This window comes from Myotis yumanensis, unplaced genomic scaffold (assembly GCF_028538775.1).
Source record: "Myotis yumanensis isolate MYYU_CA2020_CCGP unplaced genomic scaffold, mMyoYum1.0.hap1 SCAF_3, whole genome shotgun sequence".
Taxonomy (NCBI): domain Eukaryota; kingdom Metazoa; phylum Chordata; class Mammalia; order Chiroptera; family Vespertilionidae; genus Myotis; species Myotis yumanensis.
In genome coordinates, this window is record NW_027223754.1 from 163,042,743 (window position 1) to 163,063,229 (window position 20,487).

Consider the following 20,487-nt stretch of genomic DNA (forward strand, 5'->3'; position numbering starts at 1 on the left):
CACCCTGTCTTGCTCCCCTTCCTCTGGCCGCTTTCTCATTTGTCTGCATGCACTTTCATTGGAGCTGTGGGGGTAAAAGCCAGTCATCAGCAGGCTGAGGTTTGAATGGGGTGAGGACATGGAAACACGGAGTGCCAACTACAATTTCTCATGAAGTTTGACAGTAAAGGAAAATGAGATGAGAAGTTAACTTGAATGGAAAGCAAGCTAAAGGAAAAAGTTATTGTAGCATAAATAGATTTGAACATGCAGCTTGGCAGTGGAAAAGGGGCTAGACCATAGGGAGAGATGTTAAATATGAGCGGGGAGCTAATTTATGGGGCAGGGAGGGGGGTTGGAGGGTGAGTTTAAGAGTCCAGGTGAGGCCAGCTTGTTGCAGAGGAGAAACGCCTCTACGTTGATGGCAAGAAGGAACCAAGGATGGACATGGATATTCAAAGGTGGGCAAGAAGGCTAGTTAGCCAGAGAAGGTTCTACAGACTCCATTAGAATGGCTATTTCTCATAGATAAAGACATGTTGTGGGGTGGTTCTGACCTGTCCCTACACCCTGCATGCATGATAGTAACTCTCCCTAACAGACCAGCCATCCCCGAGACACCCTGCAGCACCTGGATGAAGGTGTGGACTCTGATTCTACTTAGATTGCCGCTTCCCCACTGCGCAATCTTGTAGCTAACCTCTGTGGGACTCAGTTTCTCCTTCTGTAAAACGGGGAATTAATAGTGTCGATCCCATGGGTTCCTTTAAGTATTGAAGAAGATAATGTTATAAAATATACTTAGAGGCTCAGTAAATGGGAGCTGTTTCTGGTGTTGACGTTATTGTTGTGGCAGATGACTGCTGGAACATGCTCACGGCGTCCTGTCTTCTCCTTGCTGGTAAGAGCCCAAGGAGACTGGAAGTCAAGCTCTCACTTCCCCCACCTCATCCCTCACCTGATGACTGCACTACAGAATCGTACATTACCACCCGCATCCCTCTCCTAGTCCCCCATCCCTGTGTTCTGGGCTCTATTTCCTGCACACTGGCAGGCCTCACCCACCTTCTCTTTCTGGCCATCCGCATCCTGGCATTCCCCTTGTACTTGCTGAACTTTCTGGGCTTGTGGAATGGGATATGCAAACAAATACTTTCCCTACTTCTTGGTGAGGTTCATCTCAATGTACCACAAGCAGATGGCGAGCCACAAGCGGGAGCTCTTCAGCAGCCTGCAGGAGCACGCGAGCCCCTCGGGGGAGCTCTCCCTGCTGGAGGTGGGCTGTGGCACCGGGGCCAACTTCAAGTTCTATCCGCCCGGATGCAGGGTGACCTGTGTAGACCCCAACCCCAACTTTGAGAAGTTCTTGATCAAGAGCATCGCTGAGAACAGACACGGGCAGTTTGAGCGCTTCGTGGTGGCCGCCGGGGAGAACACGCACCCGGTGGCCGATGGCTCCATGGACGTGGTGGTCTGCACCCTGGTCCTGTGCTCCATGGAGAACCAGGAGCGCATCCTCCAGGAGGTGCGCAGAGTGCTGAGGGGTGGGGGGAAGGGAGGTAGGAGGGACCCATCTTCACTGTGTGTTAAGCTAGATACTTGTAGGCTTCCACTAAGGGTCACCTCAGACAAGTTACTTCATTCATTTATTTATTCACTATCCATAAAATAAACATTTAGGGAATGTTGATTAAGTGCAGGATCACAGTATTTCTGTGGTGAGAAGTCAGCTTCAGAGAGGTTAGATGACTTGCACAAAAGCATGTAGCCCAGCGATTCTCAACCTGTGGGTCGCAACCCCTTTGGGGGTCGAACAACCCTTTCACAGGGGTCGCCTAAGACCATTGGAAAACACATATATAATTACATATTGTTTTTGTGATTAAGCACTATGCTTTCATTATATTCAATTTGTAACAATGAAAATACACCCTGCATATCAGATATTTACATTACGATTCATAACAGTAGCAAAATTACAGTTATGAAGTAGCAACGAAAATAATTTTATGGTTGGGGGGTCACCACAACATGAGGAACTGTATTAAGGATTGTGGCATTAGGAAGGTTGAGAACCACTGATGTAGCCCATACAAATGGCAGGGACAAAACTAAAATGAGGGTGCCTTAACTCCTAGGTTAAGAAGATCTACTAGGCCATGCCACTGTGCTGGTGGCTTCTAGTTGAGAACAGTGCATCCCCCATAGGGCATGTCAGAACACCTCTTCTCAATAAATGGGAACTTGTAAGTACACAGATAGACATCTTTATTTATGGCATAATTCTTTAGCTTTTACTTTGAACATAAAAGTCGTGTCAGAAGTTAGCCACATACTTTTCTCCAGTAATAATCATTACTCATTATTGGGGGGGCGGGGGGCGTGGAGGGTGTGTTCAGGGAAAGAAAGGAGTTTCTCCAAAGACATTGCAAATGGCATCACCTTTGCAACTTTGAATAGTGTTGACTTTTCAGTGTTTCTTACTTTATTGTCTATAATTATAAGGCAATGAATCAATGCATCCTAATTGTTTAAAAGAATTCAAAAATTAGAGAAGAACAAAGAAGGGGGAAAAATGAAAGTTCTCCCTTCACTTCTCTAAATCCCACCTTCCTTACCTGACCCCATAGGTCTCTACTATTATGGGTATCCTTCCAGTTTTTTTCTGTTTTAAATTAAATGTTTCCCTTCCTGGTATTTGGAAGTTTTTCTATCCATCTCAAGTTCACTAATATTTACTAAATTTAAAACTCATTAGAGGAAGTGAAAAGTAGAATAAATACTGCTGGATGATAGAGATATTGAAATTCATATTTCTGTTTATAATTAAATTCATATTCTATTTCTATTTGATAATTCGCTATCAACATACCAAAATTATATAGTTATATGACCCCCTTTAACTCAGCACAATCCTATAGCACTTTTTATTTCCTCATGCTCATCACCTCTTTCCTCTCAACCACATCAGCCTCTCCATCCCATATCCTAGTTTGATTGAAATAATCTGTAATTTTAATTTCAACCGATTACTAAGGATTTTCCCCCTTGCTTTCTATTTCAAAAATCCTTTCTAATGTATAACATAGTGTAAAAATTAGTTTATCATCATCCATTTATTTACTATAAATTTTACTAGATCTATTGCTCTCCACTGTTTCATATGCTCTTTGTCTTCCCCTATCTTGGGATGTGTGGTTTTTTTCAAATTTAATTTTTATTTATCTAAAACTAACTCTTGAATAGTTTACTGAAAAATGGTACATAGATCCTTAGAGATCTGAAAATTTCTGTCTTCTACTCTTACACTTAATAACATTTTGGCCAAGATTCTTGGATCTGAGTTCTTTCCCCTGGAAGCTGTTGGGATCATTTAATGATCATAGGTCTTTCCACATTGCAAATGAGACCTCCAGTGCCAGTCTGATTCTCTTTCCCTTTCAGGTAAACTGTTTTGTTGTTGATTGTTTTATGTCTGGAAGTTTTTAGGATTTTTACTTTTTTTTTTTTTTTTTTTTTTTTGAAGTTCTAAAATTTCACCAAGAGATGACTAGGTGTGTATCTTGTTTTTAATATTAATCTTGCTAGGTATTTGAAGAACCCTTTTTATGTTAATGCTCAAGTCTTTCTTTAGCTCAGAAAAGTTTTCTTCTATTGTTTCTTTCTTTATTGGTTCTCCTCTATTTGTTCTTTTCTCCTGCCTTCTGAAACAAATATCATTCAGATATAAGATCTCCTAGCTTTAGCATCCTCTTATCTTCTCACTCATAATTTCCACTTCTTTGTCATTTGTTCCATGTTGCAAGATAGTTCCTCCATCTGATCTCCTGAATGACTTTCTCTATCATCCAGTAGTATTTATTCTACTTTTCACTTCCTCTATTGAGTTTTAAATTCAGTACTTTTTAATTGCCAAAACCTCTTTTCTTATTCCAAGACTAAGGGCCCAGTGCACAAATTCGTGCACCTTGAAAGGAACTGTGGGCACCAAGGATGCGGTGGGCACTCGGCCCATCCTCCACACCCCCGCCGAGCCCCTCCTGCTGCGGGCCCTGGTCCCGTCTGCAACCAGCCCCACTCACAGACGGCACCAGCCCCTGCTTGCACCCACTAACAGTGCAGAGCAATTGGGGCCAGCACCAGCAGCGGCTCCAGTGCTGGCTGCGGGTGAGAGTGGGGCCATCGCCGGCAGTGGGTGTGAGAGGCGGCTGCCAGGCCCTGATCACCACTCAGGAGCAGGGGGAGGTGGAGAAGCCCTGAGGGGCGATTGGGGCTGGCAGCCACCGCTCGTACCCACTGACGGCACTGAGCGATCGGGCCAGTGCTGGGCCCGGGCAGCATATGCAAACGCCTGGGGGGATCGCAGCAAGCAGGAGCAAAGAATTTTCAGTAACCACCAGAGGCTCACCCCATGACAGCGACCGGTGCCCCCACTTGGTCTGGCGCCCCCACTCACCTGCTCCACCATTCCACTGCAGCCGATGCCTGCCATGTTCTGTGCTCTGTCTCCTGCTGCCGATGCCTGCCATGTTCTGCGTGCACGCCCTGGTGGTCAGCACACATCATAGCAACTGGTTGTTGGTTGTTCAGTTGTTCCATCATTCGGTCTACTTGCGTATTAGGGTTTTATATATATAGATCATTCCTTAGCAATAAATTGTTGAATCGCCATAGAAGTATTTTTGTTGTACATTATTTTTAATTTCTATCTCATTTGTTCCATTAAATTTTCCTCAGTAAGAGGCACTTGTTCTGATTGTTCAAATTGGTGTTCTCCCTTCAGGCTGGCAGCAAATGGGCTGGTATACAGGACTCTTGTCTGAAGAATGGGGAGAGCTTTGGGCTCTTTGGCTGCTCCAGGTATGAACCCACCTCAGGTAAACAGGCTGGGTTCCCTGTAGGGCAGCTACTGTCAGTAAGTTTAGGGAACTTCTCTCCAGACCTCACAGAGATCCAAGGCTGAGTCCTTTCCTTGTCCTGAGGGAGTGGCTCTACCCCCTCAGGTGTCTCAGGGAGCCTTGACTTTCCTAGACAAACAAGCTTTCCCCAGGCCTTTGATCCCAGGTTTCTAAGAACTCAAAGCTTCTGATATGCCTACTCTAGGCTCCAGCAAACACCAGACTTTCACATCTACCCTCATTAGCTGATTAGCTTTTTATCCTATTGGTTGAGTATATCAACAGAACAAAGGGGGAAAGAGTCAGCCTTCTCCACTTCAGCCACCATTTTCACAATGGTCCCCAAATATAGATGGATGGATGGATAGATAGATAGATAGATAGATAGATAGACAGATAGATTTTTATCAGTTATTCATACACATAGTTTAAAGAGACAAACCACAAGCTTATGATGAAAAATAGCAGCTCTCAGGCATACACAATTTCTACTCCAAAAAGGCTGTCATTCAAGTTTTAAACTTTTATTTTTTAAATGTATATACATATCTCTAAATAGTATATTTATACTACTCTTTCTTGTCTTTTCAGGTTTAGGTGTTAATATTAACTTCCCACTCTGGAAAGTGATAATTTACCTCTTTCACAACCACCCCACGGCCACCACATTTCTCATCTCCCTTCTTCCTGATAGAACTATGTCTTTAATTGGTATTCACAACTGAGCCATGCAGTATACTTCACTCATTCTTTGAACCATGCAATATACTTTCTTATTTTTTGTTTTTCCAGAGTTAATAATGATCATTATCACATATATGGATATGGATATAGATATGGATATGGATATGGATAGAGATAGAGATAGAGATAGAGATAGAGATAGAGATAGAGATAGATCCCTAAATCATCCCAGACCCTCCTTCACTTGCCTAAACCTCTCACTATGGTCAAACATGTCAAATATTTCTATCAATTTCATCACCTGGGGCCATTTTTCCCAGGCTCTCTCCCAGTTTCCCACCTGGACTGGGTGCTCTCTAGACCTGCTGCATTGCTTTCATCTTGGGATCTCCCTTTACCCTCTTCCAAGGAACCCCTTTCTTTTCTCTTTTGCACTGTACTCCCTGTTTCCTGCATTCTATCTCTTCCTCTTTCTTAGTTTACTAGTTTTGGTAGAGCATAGCCTGCAGCAGCCTTCTGAGAAAGGTGATACAAATATATTGAGAAAACGCATGTCTGAATAGTCTTTATTCTCAAAACAATCGGTAGTTTGCACAGCTGTAGAATTCTGAGTTGGAAAATGTTTCCCCTCTAAATTTTGAAGGTATGCACTGTCTTCTAGCTGCCAATATTACTGCTGAGAAGCCTGAGTCCATTCTGACTTTAGATCCTTTATATGAAACCTTTTTTCTCCTCTCTAGAAGTTCATGTAATCTTCTCTATTCCCAGTGGAATGAATTAATGGTATCTGTTGGGGATTTAGTGGGCCATTTCCAAGTACAAATTCATGTCCTTCAAGTCTGGAAATTTTTCTGGAATTATTTCTTTGAAATATCTTCTCTTTGAAAATATTAATAAAAGAGAGGTTTTTTTTCTTTTACTAGTTTAATCTCTCTAGTTAGTCTTTGCTTCCTCCAGATTCTTTTGTTGTTGTTATTGTCTGAGCTCCAGTTTTCATGTTGGAAGTTCTTGGCTAACTACTCACATTTCCAGAGGTAACACTAAAACTGGGTTGGGAGTTCAGAGCATAGATGAGGCATGTCAATGCTGGACTCACTGTAGCATGAGACAGCTGAACTGTTCGCCTAAAGAAATCCCACTGTCAGCCTTTTGGGTCTTTTCTTTGCAGCTGGGTCTATCTCTGGATCCTGCCATTCCATTGATCTATATGTTTATCCTTTACCAATATTACACACTCCTGATTACTGTAGCTTTATATTAAGTCTTGGGATTTGGTAGCATAGTCCTCCAATATTAAGCTCTGGTGAGGCGAGTCTAGAGTAGTCTTTACTCTGGACTAATTTAGCCCATTCACTAGGGCATTACCCTTCTGGGGTCTCTGCTGAATTCCCCAGGTGCTCACTGGGGACTCCCCTCTCTCACTGGTAGTAACTTGAATGAGCTCTGAAAATTGTTCAGCTTACAACTCCCAGTCGTTCTTTCCCCAGTGTCACTCTACACACCCGAGACTCATTATTCAACAATGTACTCAGGAGAACCTGTGCAGATTGCTGAAGCTCTCTCTGTGTGGCTCCCTTCTTTCTCATAGCTGGCTTAATAGTCAACTTTCTTAGGTCTAAGTTAGTGTGTTAAAAATCCACAGTTATCTTTCTGCATGTCTCCTTTACTACTCTACTCACACAGAATACTAAATTCTGACATTTCTGGTTTTTCTCCACCAAGCAATTCCGTGACACCAGCTAGGCATCCTATCCTACCTGGATATAACCTCAGATCCCACAGGTTAAGGGCTCAGTTCCTGTGCTTCTGAGCAGTTAGTCATAAATCTGAGGTCTCCACAACCCCCTCCTTGGGTTCTATTAATTGGCTAGAGCAACTCATAGAATTCAGGAAACACGTTTATCAGTTTATCAAAGGATATGATAAAGGATACAGATGAACAGCCAGATGGAGAGATACATAGGGTGAAGTTGGGAAGGTCCCCAGTGCAGGAGCTTCTGTCCCTGTGGAGCTGGAGTACATCACCCTCCCACTGTGGATGTGTTCACCAACCTGGAAGCTCTCTGAACCCCATACTATTGGGATTTTGTGAAGGCTTCGTCACAGCGGTATGATCAATTATTAAGTCCATTTCCAGCCCCTCTCCCCTCTCTAGAGGTTGGGGGGTGGGGCTAAAAATGTCAAGTTTCTAATCATGACTTGGTCTTTCTGGTAACCAGCCCCCATCCTTGAACACAGCCAGAGTCGCCTCAATAGAACAAAAGATGATTCTAGTGCTCCTATTGCTTAGGAATTTACAAGGGTTTTAGGGGTTCTCTGTCAGACACGGGGACAAAGACAAATATTAGGACAAGAAATGTTCCTAGCACTCTTACCACTTAGGAATTTACAAGGGTTTTAAGAGCCCTGTGCCAGGAGCGAAGGGCAGAGACCAATATATGTGTTTTCTATTATTTCACAGTTAGTTACAATTTGTCCTACTTTCTAGCTTCAGAAGCATTCTGCAGTCACCTCCCTTGCTGTTTTCTTTGTCTTAGGCTTAGTCAGTTCTTCTATAACATATGCATTCCTGAAAATCACCATACTATGCAACAAAACCACAAGGCTTATGGCGGGGGAGGGGATGGGGTTAGGGACACAACACTCAAAACTTCATCAGTGACACATTAAAAAAGATAGGAACCTAATAAAAACAGTAGCACAGTTTTACACATATTACATGGTTAAGAAATACGTAACAAAAATGTCTAAACACTGTTGTACTCCTGGAACTAATATAATATTGTATGTCAACTGTAATTGAGATTTTTTAAAAAATTTTTTAAATAAATTTTATTGATTTTTTTCAGAGAGGAAGGGAGAGGGATAGAGAGTTAGAAACATCGATGAGAGAGAAACATCAATCAGCTGCCTCCTGCACACCTCCTACTGGGTAGTGCCTGCAACCAAGGTACATGCCCTTGACCAGAATCAAACCTGGGACCTTTCCGTCCACAGCCCGACGCTCTATCCACCGAGCCAAACCGGTTAGGGCAATTTTTTTTTTTTAATTTTTAAAAAAGGAAAGAAATACATAATGACTGCAGTAAATAAGGCATTTTACTTGGGGGGGAAAAAGACGTAAAGTTTGCTTGTGGACATGGGCATTAGAAGGATTGCAACTTGTGAGTTACTGTGGCCTGGCGGAAAGGGAGGGTTACCTGAGAGTCCACAAAAAGTTGTAACACCGGATGTGGCTGGGTGTGGGTGATGAACTGAGGCCGCTGGGGAGGTTTGAGTTGCGCATTTTGCATATCCCTACGTGGCTCCGTCAGAAGGGGTGCAGTTTTCTGCGTTCACCCGTGTTCTGACCCTCATAGGTGCTCACTAACGCTTGTTGAATAGAGTTGAAATGAAAGTTGTTCTGTGGCCCTGTAATGCCTCAAATGGACAAAATATTTATGTGGATTTATGAAGACCAACTATTTTGAACAGATTCCCATCTCCAGGAGATCCCTTGACTTCCTGGAACATGCAGCTGCCAGGCATCTAGCTGGAATTTCTCCAGTCAACAAGCCCTCAGCCCAGCTAGACACTTCCTACTCAACACCTGGCAAGAGGGAGCCAGAACGCTCTGGGAAAGGCTGCGTTCTCTCAGCCAGCTCTGCAGCTCCCACGGGCCCACTGGCCAGGTTCCAATAAGGACACAATAGTCTCACCAGGTATTTGAACAGAGAGGATTCAATGTAAAGAATTGTGAACTAGGCATAGAGTTGTTAACTGGGACGTTGAAAGAGTAAAAAGAAAACCCTGGGATGTCATGGGACGGGCGGAAGCAGCTGCCATAACTAGGGCTGAGGGAACAAAGGGAAGAGGTTGGAACTGTTAACACTTGGACACTGAGAGGAGGAGATCTGACGCACAGACCTCTGAGGAGGGAGCCGGGGCTGGCTGGCACGCGGGAGGACCTCGGATTAGAAGGGCACAGTGAAGCTGATACTCAGAGTGTTGGGAAAACTGCCAAATGGATTCAGCTGCTGCTACAGGAAGGCTCTGTTGGCAGGGAGAAGACCCATTGCCAGGCAGAGCTCACCAGGACAGCGAGCAGAAAGGAAGCCCACTGGACAGCAAAGGCCTTGCAGGCTCCCTCTGGCACCCCCTATTGGCAGATCCTAACAGAACCAGTTGGCAAAGCCAACTCTACACCACAAAGCAGAATATGTAAGTGAGGGTTTGGCGCTAAGACACAACTTAACTGTCACACCCAACACCTGGGAACCCCATCTACCCCACATCACATCTTTCCTGAGCTGACTGAGCCAACCCATTGTCTTGGCATTTGCCCCCACATCACCCCCCGCGTTTCAATCAAGGCCTCACTGGCACAGCCCTTAAAACAGTCATCTTCGTGTTGGATTTCTGAAGACTTATACAATAAAAATAACTTTGTATCTTCCATTCCTGCCATCATTCCTGGTATACAGCAGGTAACCCTAAAGTGTTTCTTAAATAAGACAGAACTTCTATTCAAATATATGCTAATTAAATCAAAATACTTTTTGTATCAGTTATTTTTTAAATAATAGTATGCCAACGCTGTTTGAGTGTAGCACTCAAATTAAGTCAACCCTTGCCCTGGCTGGGTGGTTCAGTTGGTTGGAGTGTCATCTTGTACACCAAAAGGTTGTGGGTTCAATTCCTGGTCAGGGCACATACCTCATTTGCAGGTTCCATCCCCAGTCGGGCCCATATGAGAGGCAATGGATCAATGTTTCTCCTACATCAATGTCTCTCTTCCTCTCTCTCAAAATCAATAAAAACATACTCTTGGGTGAGGATTAAAAAATAAAACCAAATTAGGCCAACCCTTTGGAAAACAATTCATGGAAAAACATATCCATGAAGATGTTCATCATGCATTCTTTATAGAGCGAGAGGAAGCAGCCCACATAGCCGACAACAGGGGCATAGTTGAAATAGTGCCAGTAAGTTATGAAACATTCTGTTCTTGGCTTTAGAGTCAGAAAATCACTGACAGCATTTCAAAATCCCTGAGCATACCTTGATTTCTACATGCCATTCTCCACTACGAGAAACTAAGTTTCCTTAGAGAAATGGTTAATTCCAGGGCTGGGACAGAGAAATCACACGATGAGCCAGGAGCATCTTGTTCCAGAAAGTTAGGAAGTGCTTAAAGAGTGGAGAGAGTGTATCAAACTCAGAAGCTAGCTTGAAAGGACTTCCAGGGCCAATCCGCCTGCATTTAAAATCAGAGTTATGGAGACAGTGTTGTATTGTGGGAGACTTGGTTATACTTATCTTCAGGGAGGTCAGATAGTGAACCAGACTTGGGAGTCAGAGATACTTGGGTCCCCGCACTAGCTCTACCGCTTACTAGAAGTGCCATTTTGGATAGCTTCCTGAGCTTCCATTTCTTTAGCTCTAATGTCAGGAAAATACCTACTTTGCAATATTATGTTAAGGTTTAAATGAGAAAGAGAAAACAACCTATGCAGAGCTGGGCACATACGAGGTATTTCATAAGCAGTGAATGTGTTTATTGTTTCCTCAAGCAAATGGGCAGGTTGGAAAGGTGTAGCAACATTACGGCTCTAATTATATTTCAAAGGAAACAGATGCACTGGGGAGAGGGGACTAAAAGGAGATGCACTAAAACACTAAACAAAGGCTGTATTCAAATTATGGATAACTTTTCCCTTCCTGTGTTTTCAAATATAATTCACGTAGTCTGGTATTTCAATAATAGCAAAGCATATATCATTTTTTAAGGGCAAGTTTTGAGCAAAACCTTCCAAAGATCAGAAAATTATTTATTGGTCGTTAAAATGTCCAAAATGTTACCTGCCTACCTGCCTGCCTTCCTCCCTACATAATTCAGTCCCAAATATATTATAGGGCCAAGGAAAGTAGGCACCCAAGTCCGGGCACAGTGTGCAGTAGGGTGACTTGTCCATCACAGAAGAGGACATCTGAGCTGGGGCAGTGGCTACAGGGGAGATTGGTTTTACACACAGGAATGATGGAAGGGGAACTAGAATGAACTGTGTGGTATGGGTTTGGTATTGAAGGTAAGTGTGAACTCACGGTCTTCAAGATAGGCAGACAGAGAGATAAAATACACATGTTTAAATTATGTGTGTATAGATTACACATATACATATACACATATATGTATATCCCCTCTTTCCACATCCATATAGATTGGATGTCTTAGATTCTAGAAAATTTCATGTTTACTCAATAAAGATATTATATATTTCCACTAAAATCTCATTTTCTTCATGTTGTCCTCCACCTGAACAGGTTTTAGAATCACTGGTCTAGAATCTTAAAGCTTAAAGGCAACATTCTGTTCCTGGCTTACCAGTCAGAAAAATCACTGACATTTCGAAAGCTATGAACATACCTATTGCTGAGATCTTGGTTTCTAAATACCATTCTCCACTAAAAGGAACTAAGTTGCCTTGGAGAAATGACTAATTCCATGGCAGAGGCAGAGAAATCACAAGATGAGTGAGTCATGACCCTCTTGTTCAGAAAAGTCAGGAAGTCTTAAAGAATGGAGGGAATGTATCAAATACAGAAGCCAGCTTGAAGGGACTCCCACGGGCCAAAGTTGGGACAATCTGAGCATCAAAATAAATCCTATATAATAAAAGCCTAATATGCAAATTGTCTCTCTCTCTTCCTTCCCCTCTTCCTCCCTTCCTCCCTCTCCATCTTTCTCCCCCTTCCTTTCTCTGGTTCTTTTCTATGCCTTTGAAGAAATGCACAGTGATTTGCAGTTACTTGAGTGTGATGTTTAATAATAGAGGTGTGTCCCAAGGAGATATTTTTTAAGCAAGAAAAAAGATATTAAAAACTTATACAGGATTGTGAACTCTGGCTAATAATGCTGCTTGTGTCATTCCTATTTCCAAAAAATTGTCACATATAAAGAATTTTGTATATTTATTATTGTGTTCTGGAAAGAGAATCCTATGCATATTAGGACAATTTGCAGTCATTCGACCATGAGTTCAAACAGGAGACCAGGAGTTCAACTGCTCAATATGACATGCACTGACCACCAGGGGGCAGCACAGAACATGGCGGGCATCAGCAACTGCAGTGCTGGCAGCAGGCGGCAGTGGAGGTGCTGCCGGCCCCGATGGGTCCTGATGAGAGCGGGACTGCAGCAAGATGGTGGAGCAGGTAAGTGGGTGGTGCCAGGCCAAGGCGGGTGTGAGCGGGGGCCTAATCGCCCCGCCAACTGCCCCACAAATGGTAACCAGCAGCAGCGGTGGGGGCCTGGCCCGGATCAATCGCCCCACAGGCGTGATAGTGGAGTAGGTGAGGGGGTGGTGCCAGGCCAAGGCAGGGCTGCAGGGCTGGGAGGATGGGGGCACGAGCTGGAGCTGCGAGTCTTGGGGTGTGAGCTGGGGCCCAATCCATGCAGGCCACCCTGAGGAACCCAACCTGTGCACGAATTCATGCACCGGGCCTCTAGTAATAAATAAAATAGGAGGAATCTCTGAGTCTATATAATCTGATATAATAAAGAGCTAATATGCAAATGGTTGTCATGCCCTTGTGCCCTTGCACCCTCATGCCCTCGTGCCCTTGTGTCAGGGCCGGGGGACCTGAGACTGCACCCTGCCCCGCCCGGCAGGACTTGAGAGGGTACCTGAGGCTGCGTCCCCCAGCCAGCGCCGGGTTGGGGGACCTGAGGCTGCACCCCCTGCCCTGCAGGGCTTGACGGGGGTGGGCCTGGCTGGGTCTGAGTCTCGCACGATTTTGAGGTGCATGCAGGTGGGTGGAGACTTGACTCTGGGTCCCACGGAGCATCCCAGACTCTGACAGGAGGAAGATTTTCATATACATTTCATATACATTTTACTAATTTTATTTCATCTCTGACACTTCTATTATAAAGAAAGGGCAAATAGCAATATTAAAATATTTCCTCTAATTAATTCCCTTTTAATGTGCACAAATTTCATGCACCGGGCCACTAGTATAATATGAATAAATAAATCTATCTATATAAAAACCTAAGCAACTAACGACCAGTCGCTATTACACACACTGGCCACTAGGGGGCAAACATTCAATGCAAGAATTGCCCCCTGATGGTCAGTATGTTCCCACAGCCAATCTCCTGCAGCTGGCCAACCACCCCCAGTCCCTTCCCCCAACCAGCAGGCCCCAACTGGCCTTGATCCAGACTGGGTAAGATGGCCCAAATGGACCTCAATCACTGGCCAGGCCGAGGGACCCCACCCATGCACGATTTCATGTACCAGGCCTCTAGTGAATAAATAAACGTGAAGATGATAAAGGGGGGGGGTTCCCAAACAGAAGATACCAAGTAATAAATGTAGAGGTAATAATGTATTTGGCAACCATAGCAATAATTAAGCCAAGATACATCAGCGAAGATAGAACTAGTGGAAAAAATCTGATATTTCCATGGTCTTAAAGTATCTCTCCACAAAACGCATTTTCATTACAAAGAGGAAAAAAGTAACTCACAGGGGAGAAACCTGGCAGACATCATCTCAAGTCACCAAAGTTAACATCACCAGTGATGGAACAAATTGAAATTGTGCCCTGCCTGACAGGATACACTAGGAAAAGCACAGCACCACTTCCGTGGTCTTCCTGCCAGAAATGTATAACCTGAATGTAATCATGAGGAAACATCAGATAAGCTCAAAGTGAGGGACATACTGTAAGACAACTGGCTTATCGTCCTCAAGTGTCCAGGTCACAAAACTCAAGACTGAGGCACGGTTACAGACTAAAGGAGACTAAGAAGGCACGACCACCAAAGGCGATAGATAGCACAGGATTCTGAACTGATGCTTTGGCTGTGAAGGGCATTATTGAGACAACCGGCAAAACTTGAATGGGGTCTGAGGGTTAGATGGCAGTCACATGTCAATGTTAATCTCCTGATTTTGATGACTGTAATGTGGTTGAGAGAGAACGTGTCCTTGTTTGTAGGGAATACACATTAAAGTATGAGGGTGGGGGACATCAAATGGTTCCCCAAAAAGTTCTTTGTACTCTTTTTGCCACTTTTCCATAAGTTAAAAATGATTCAAGAGAAAATAAAGCCCAAGAGGTTTATTTCAGCTGTGGCCAAAGCTCTGCCTCTTTATCTCACTGAAAACAAAGGCTGCTGCCAGTTTGGTCAGCCAAACCTGTTCGTCCTGACAGTCAGGGACAGACTGCCAGGTGTGGGCTGGGCAAACAGCTCTGTCCAGGGGATCAGAGGCCGGGCCGGAGGGCTGGAGTGCAGGCTGAGGGCCACGGCTTCCACCTCAGCACTGAGCACTTAGGAGGAGTTGAAAGCTTGTGACCCCTGGGGCCTGGGACAGGAAGAAAAGCAACCCAGGACTCTTCCCACACCCCGGGAGCTCCAAGAGAACCAGGAGAGGGCTTCCCTGGAAGCCAGGGTCCCAGGGGCGGGTCCCTGAGGGCTTATGAGGTTTGGTTTCCTTCTCTCCCGGCCAAGCTGCTGCTTCATTTTCTGCATATTTTAACAGGTTTCATGTTTTCCCTGAGGGAGTTCTGCAAATTTCAAGCCTGGAAAGGAATCAATGTTTGTTGACACCTATGTCCTCTGCGCAGCTGTGAACTGCTACAAGGCAAGAGCCGTGCGGTGAACCTCGTGTCACAGTCTCACCCACTCCTCCCAGTGCCTAATAAGGGCTGGTCGCAGCAGGTGACTTCTGTGTGTGTCTGACTTTTCTGCATGTCTGGGCAGCAAAGATAAGCCCCCATCACCCCACCATTTCCCTCCACTTTCCTACCTGCAAAGGCCCACTGAGGCACCTCATCCTAAATCACGTCGCCCATATGAATATCCAGAATGGTGTGTTTAGTTATCTGTCCTAAGAAGCCAATAAGTTCCTGGCTTCCAAGAAGACAAGGCTCCTAGAAATAAGAAGTCAGGCTTTGGAGATACGTGTGCTGTGGCTAAAATTTTGACCATTGCAAGGCACAGAGACCCTCATCCCCACTTTGGCCTACCCCAGGCATGAGTGCTGTCCATTGTGCTGAATAGTCACAATTTACAGCAGTGGGAAAGGACAGACCCCTGCCCAGAGTCAGGGTGTGGGAGAGTTCAGAGCAGGCATTTCCATGTCTCAGATGTTCACCAGAGCCTGGAAAAGCTCATCTGAGTCCTCACTGGAGACTGCTGGGATCTAGATGAATGAGAGGTTCTCAGGAACCAGACAGGTACCTGGGCCTGGCAAGCTGGCTTCAGGAGCTCTAACGAAGATGAAGGAGTCCCCAAGTTGGGCCCAGGCCCAGGGCTAGAGGTCCTGCCCCAGCAGCAGCAGCAGCAGCAAGGCTTTCTAGGTCATCCCTGGGCCCTTTCAGGCTATTCTATCTGAAAAGCATCTAGATATCACAGAGCCTGTGTCAACAACGCTGCACCCCACAGGCCTGGGGGTGCTCAGTTCCGCACAGAGGCTCCCCTTCCCACCTCCTGAGATCCAGCTACTGGAACAGGGTAGCGTGATACAGTGACAACCAGGCATGTGTCTGCTCTTACCTGGGTCCAGCATCTGACCCCAGTGTGAACACCCCCGTCCTGACCTGGGTCTGACTCATGCTTCTAGAATGGACCCTGAGGATCCCTGGTGCCCTGCAGTAGCTGACTCACAGCTGGTCCAGGGGTAGCTGCAGAAAGGGCTCCAAGCATCCCTTAGGGAGGAGTTATCTGTGGTTCCAAGAACTCAGCACGTGTATCAGGCACGCCACCACATTTCATTGGTATCATGAGCCTGTGTGAGATTTCTGCTCTTTTCTAGAAAGAAGGAAGGGGAAGTTCAGATAGAATCATGCAGAGGTGAATTCAAAGGCCAATCTCCCAGCACTAAGCACAGTACCACTTACTCTCAGGGAACCCCCTGGGCCAGACAGCACCACTCCTGGGAACCGGCCTTTGTTCGCTTATTCCTCCAGGCAGCATTTATCGAGGGCTTCCTGCACTCTGCTTTGTGCCTGCTTAGTCCTGGAAGGCAGCCTGCAGGAGGCCCACTCAGCTCTCCTGAAGAAGCCAGGCTTAGCTGGGAAAGGGGGCACCCAGGCCCACCAAGGCAGAGACAGCTTCTCCATGCCTGCTGGCATGTTGCCTCGGTGGCTGGGGAGGGGTCTGTGGCTGGACGGGGGCATCCGTTGGGCAGTGTGCCCCTGCACCCAGCAGGTGCTTCAGGGCAAGAGGTGTGCATGCTCGCCACTGGCCTCGGACTAAGGTGGGTGGGCAGGTGAGGGAGGCAGCCTCCTCTCCTTGCTGTGGTTTCAGGTGTCTGGCTGATGTCAGACCTGAGGAATGCATGGGACTCACTGTGTCTGGGGCCCAACTGGGGGCTGAGGCATTTCTTTAAAAGCTTATAAATCACCAACTACTTCCACTTTCAGCCCCGCCCCACCCCTGGCCTAGAAGGACTCCGTCTCCACACGTACACAAAAACAGCTTCCCCCAGGCCCTCTGTGCTACTCACATGTGACCATGGCATTGCAGATCCAAATGGTCACCCTCCTGGGGGTCTCCTACCCCCCACACTACAGTGAAAGCATGTGTACACATGAGCCTGTCACGGCAGGGAGAGCGCCATGCACACACTCACAGCCCTTCACCCCTTCGCACACACAGCCAGCTGTCTTCATGCTATTCCCTGCTCACTGGTGTCCCCAGGTACAGATAAGCTCCTACTTAGCAGAGCCCTCAGGCTCCTCCAGGTACCCCAGGAAGCATGTGCCTTTCCACTATCACATGCGCTCTCATGTGTACACACTCACAGGTGCACAAAGGATTTACACACAGGCAAAAGCCTGCAGGGCCCACATGCTATTCGCACACTCGTGTGTGCACTCTACACCCACACAGACACAGACATGGATACCGGCAGGATGTACACACTCAAATCACACACCCACATGTGCGCATGCATGACATACTATGCCCTAGTGTCCACACACCATTCACACACTCATGCAACTAGGTGGGACCTGCAGGGTGCCTGGGCTGAGAATATGAGGAGGGAGGCAGGAACTGACAGGGAGCTGCAATCCCCAGCCTCACCTCCAGGGGCTGCTGCCAAGCCCACAGTCTCAACCTGGGCTCTGAAGGGCAGTCCTTGGGCACAGTCCTCCCACCACCTGAGGCAGTAGGTGGCACCATGAGGCCTCTGGCTGGGCCCCTGCCAGTCTTCAGGAAGAGACTCCCTTCAGTGGGTGGGATGACCTCCTGCTCCACGAGGGAAGAATGGGCAGCTCTGAGTGGGGGCCAGTGAGTGAAAGAGAACCGGAGGGAAGATGAGGAGGTACTGGGGGGAAAACAGAGGGGATGGGAAGGAATGGGGGGAAGGAGAAGAAAGAAATGGGGGGAGATGGAAAAGATAGTGCCAGAGATGGAAGGGAAACTTTAGAACGAAGAAGGATGGGAGGGAGGGAGTGAGAGAGAGGAGGCAGAAGAGCAAGGGAGAGAGGATGCACGGAGGCAGTATGAGCCCCAGTAAGCACCTTTTCCAGTCACAGGAACCCATAGGGGTTGGCAGGGGCGTGAGGGGGTAGCCCTTTCCCTCTCTCTCCTGGGCTGTCTGAACCACCCTCCACCCTGCCCCCACTGGCAGCAATCCCCTGAGGGATGTCCTCGACCTCAGCACCCTGGCCAGCCCCAACCTGACACCCACATGAGGACAACTTCCAACAGGACCCAGGTGGCAGGTGCCGGGAAGAGGAGGCCACTGGGACCTGAGCATCTCTCTTCCCGCTCACTCAGCTCCTGGGCCTATTGCTCCTGTCCAGGGCTCAGTGGAATTGGAAGATGAGCTGTGGAAGGCAAAGATGTAGAGACTCTCAGAGTATGGTGAGTCCAGGGTTCTCACCCCTTTGTGCCTAAGCCATCACCCACCTTCCCTTCCTTCCAGCCCTGGGGCCTGGTCCCATTCTCATAGCACTGGGACAGGATTGGATGGTAAGCCTGGTGAGCTGAAATGTTCTAAGAGCAGGTTACAGAGGAGATGAGGGGGCCTTGGGCCCAGGACCTTGTCCAGCGGCTCTTCACCCTGGACACACCCCCCAAACCCCGGCCCTCCAGCCCCTCCCAGAGCCATCCCAGAGCTCAGTCATCATGCCCGCAGCCCTCTCGGGCCATTCTGCGGCCAGTGGGGGCCTGTTGGGCCACAGGCTCTGCCTCTCCTGGTTTCCGTGTCCCAGACCTAGGCCCGGATGGGGAAACAGTGAGTGTCCCTTAATGGATCACTGAGGGCCTATCCTGTCTGGGGGCCTGTGGAGCTGACCAGACTTTGAGGCCTAAAGGGAGGAGTTGGCAGAGCCAAGGCCACAGTCAAGCCCCTGGCCTGCTCTTCCTTCAGCACCGCCCTGTGCCTCGCCTCCCCCTGCAGCTGAGCGCTGACTCAGGCCTGCCCTGTATCCCACCTACACACCCACCTGGGCTCCAAACCGCCTCCCAGCGGAGTCCCAGCCCTCTCACCCGGCAGGACCCCTCCGCCTTCAGCTCCAGAATCACACACCCACTCCTCAGGCATCCCACCCCCTCTCCATCCCCAGAGGCATGCCAGCCCCCTCATCACGCCCTCCTCCACGAAACCGGAGTCAGACACGTCCTTCTTCATCCCCACAGCACTGCAGCCCCTGCATCTGACCGCGTCTCTCCGCTGCTTAAAACCCTTCAATGGTCCCACCGCCCCTGGAGACAGTGCGCACTCCTCACTATGGCATTCAAGACCCCTGTGTACTTTTCTGGCCTCATCTTCTCCCAACACTCCCAAAGCCATCCATCCAGTGCCTGCTCTCCAGCACACAACTGCTTTCAGTTCCTTCAGGTCCCCACATGGGGTCGAGCACAGCCCTCAGAGCTCCCATCATTCCCTGTGCGCCCCCCTCAACCCCTGTGCGTCCCCCTCAACCCCTCCAAATGCCTGTCTGAACCCCCTCCATGGAGACAGGACCAGTCAATCTTTGCCAATTGATTACCCTCATCACCTGACAACTGCTGAGCTCCTAGTAGGTGTTTTATAAACATCATCTAATAATTATTAGATTCTAACTCCTTTTTTAACCCTCCCCAGAGGATATGTTTTATTTTCATTGATTTTTTAGAAAGGGGTGGGGGGAGAGAGAGAGAAACGTCGATTTGAGAGAAACATCCATCAGTTGCCTCCCATACACATCCCAACTGGGAACTGAACCCACAGCCTTTTGTTTATGGGATGATACTCCAACCAACTCAGGCACCTGACCAGAATTAGACTCTAACTCTTTCATTGATAGGGTGTCTGGCCCCCTCTCCACCAGTGCTGGCCAAGGAGACCCTCAGTGGGTGGCTGGAGCTCGGCTCCCCCTCAGCCCTCATTCTCTTGCTCCTTCCCTGCCCCTCTTCACGGGGTTCACAAGCAGCAGCAGGGTCACCGCAGCACCTGAGGCCCCAAGTCTCTCCCTGGGAGAGTTGGCTTGGCAGCCCAGCTAGAAGAGTGGGGGCACACTTTGTTGACACAGAGCTCCCTGCATGCCTAATCCCCTCGGACAACGTAAGGCCAATGGTCAGTCAAGAAGGCCTGGCCACCCTAACCAGTTTGGCTCAGTGGCTAGAGCGTTGGCCTGCGGACTGAAAGGTCCCAGGTTTGATTCCGGTCAAGGGCATGTACCTTGGTTGCAGGCAAATCACCAGTAGGGGGTGTGCAGGAGGCAGCTGATCTATGTTTCTCTCTCACGGATGTTTCTAACTCCCTATCCCTCTCTCTTCCTCTCTGTAAAAATCAATAAAATATATTTTTTTAAAAAAGAAGAAGAAGAAAGCCTGGACCACCACCCCCCCTCCCCCACTCCCACCGCCTACCTGCAGGTCTCTGGGAGCTTCTGAAGAGCCGCCCAGCTACCCAAAGCATGACATTACTCTCTTCTC

The 20,487-nt window shown here is 47.4% G+C and overlaps 1 pseudogene; it reads left to right on the forward strand.

Moving 5' to 3' along the window:
- Nucleotides 1–1,177: 1,177 nt before the first annotated feature.
- LOC139006427 (thiol S-methyltransferase TMT1A pseudogene) overlaps nt 1,178–20,487 on the forward strand; it is a 32,588-nt pseudogene continuing 13,278 nt past the window's right edge.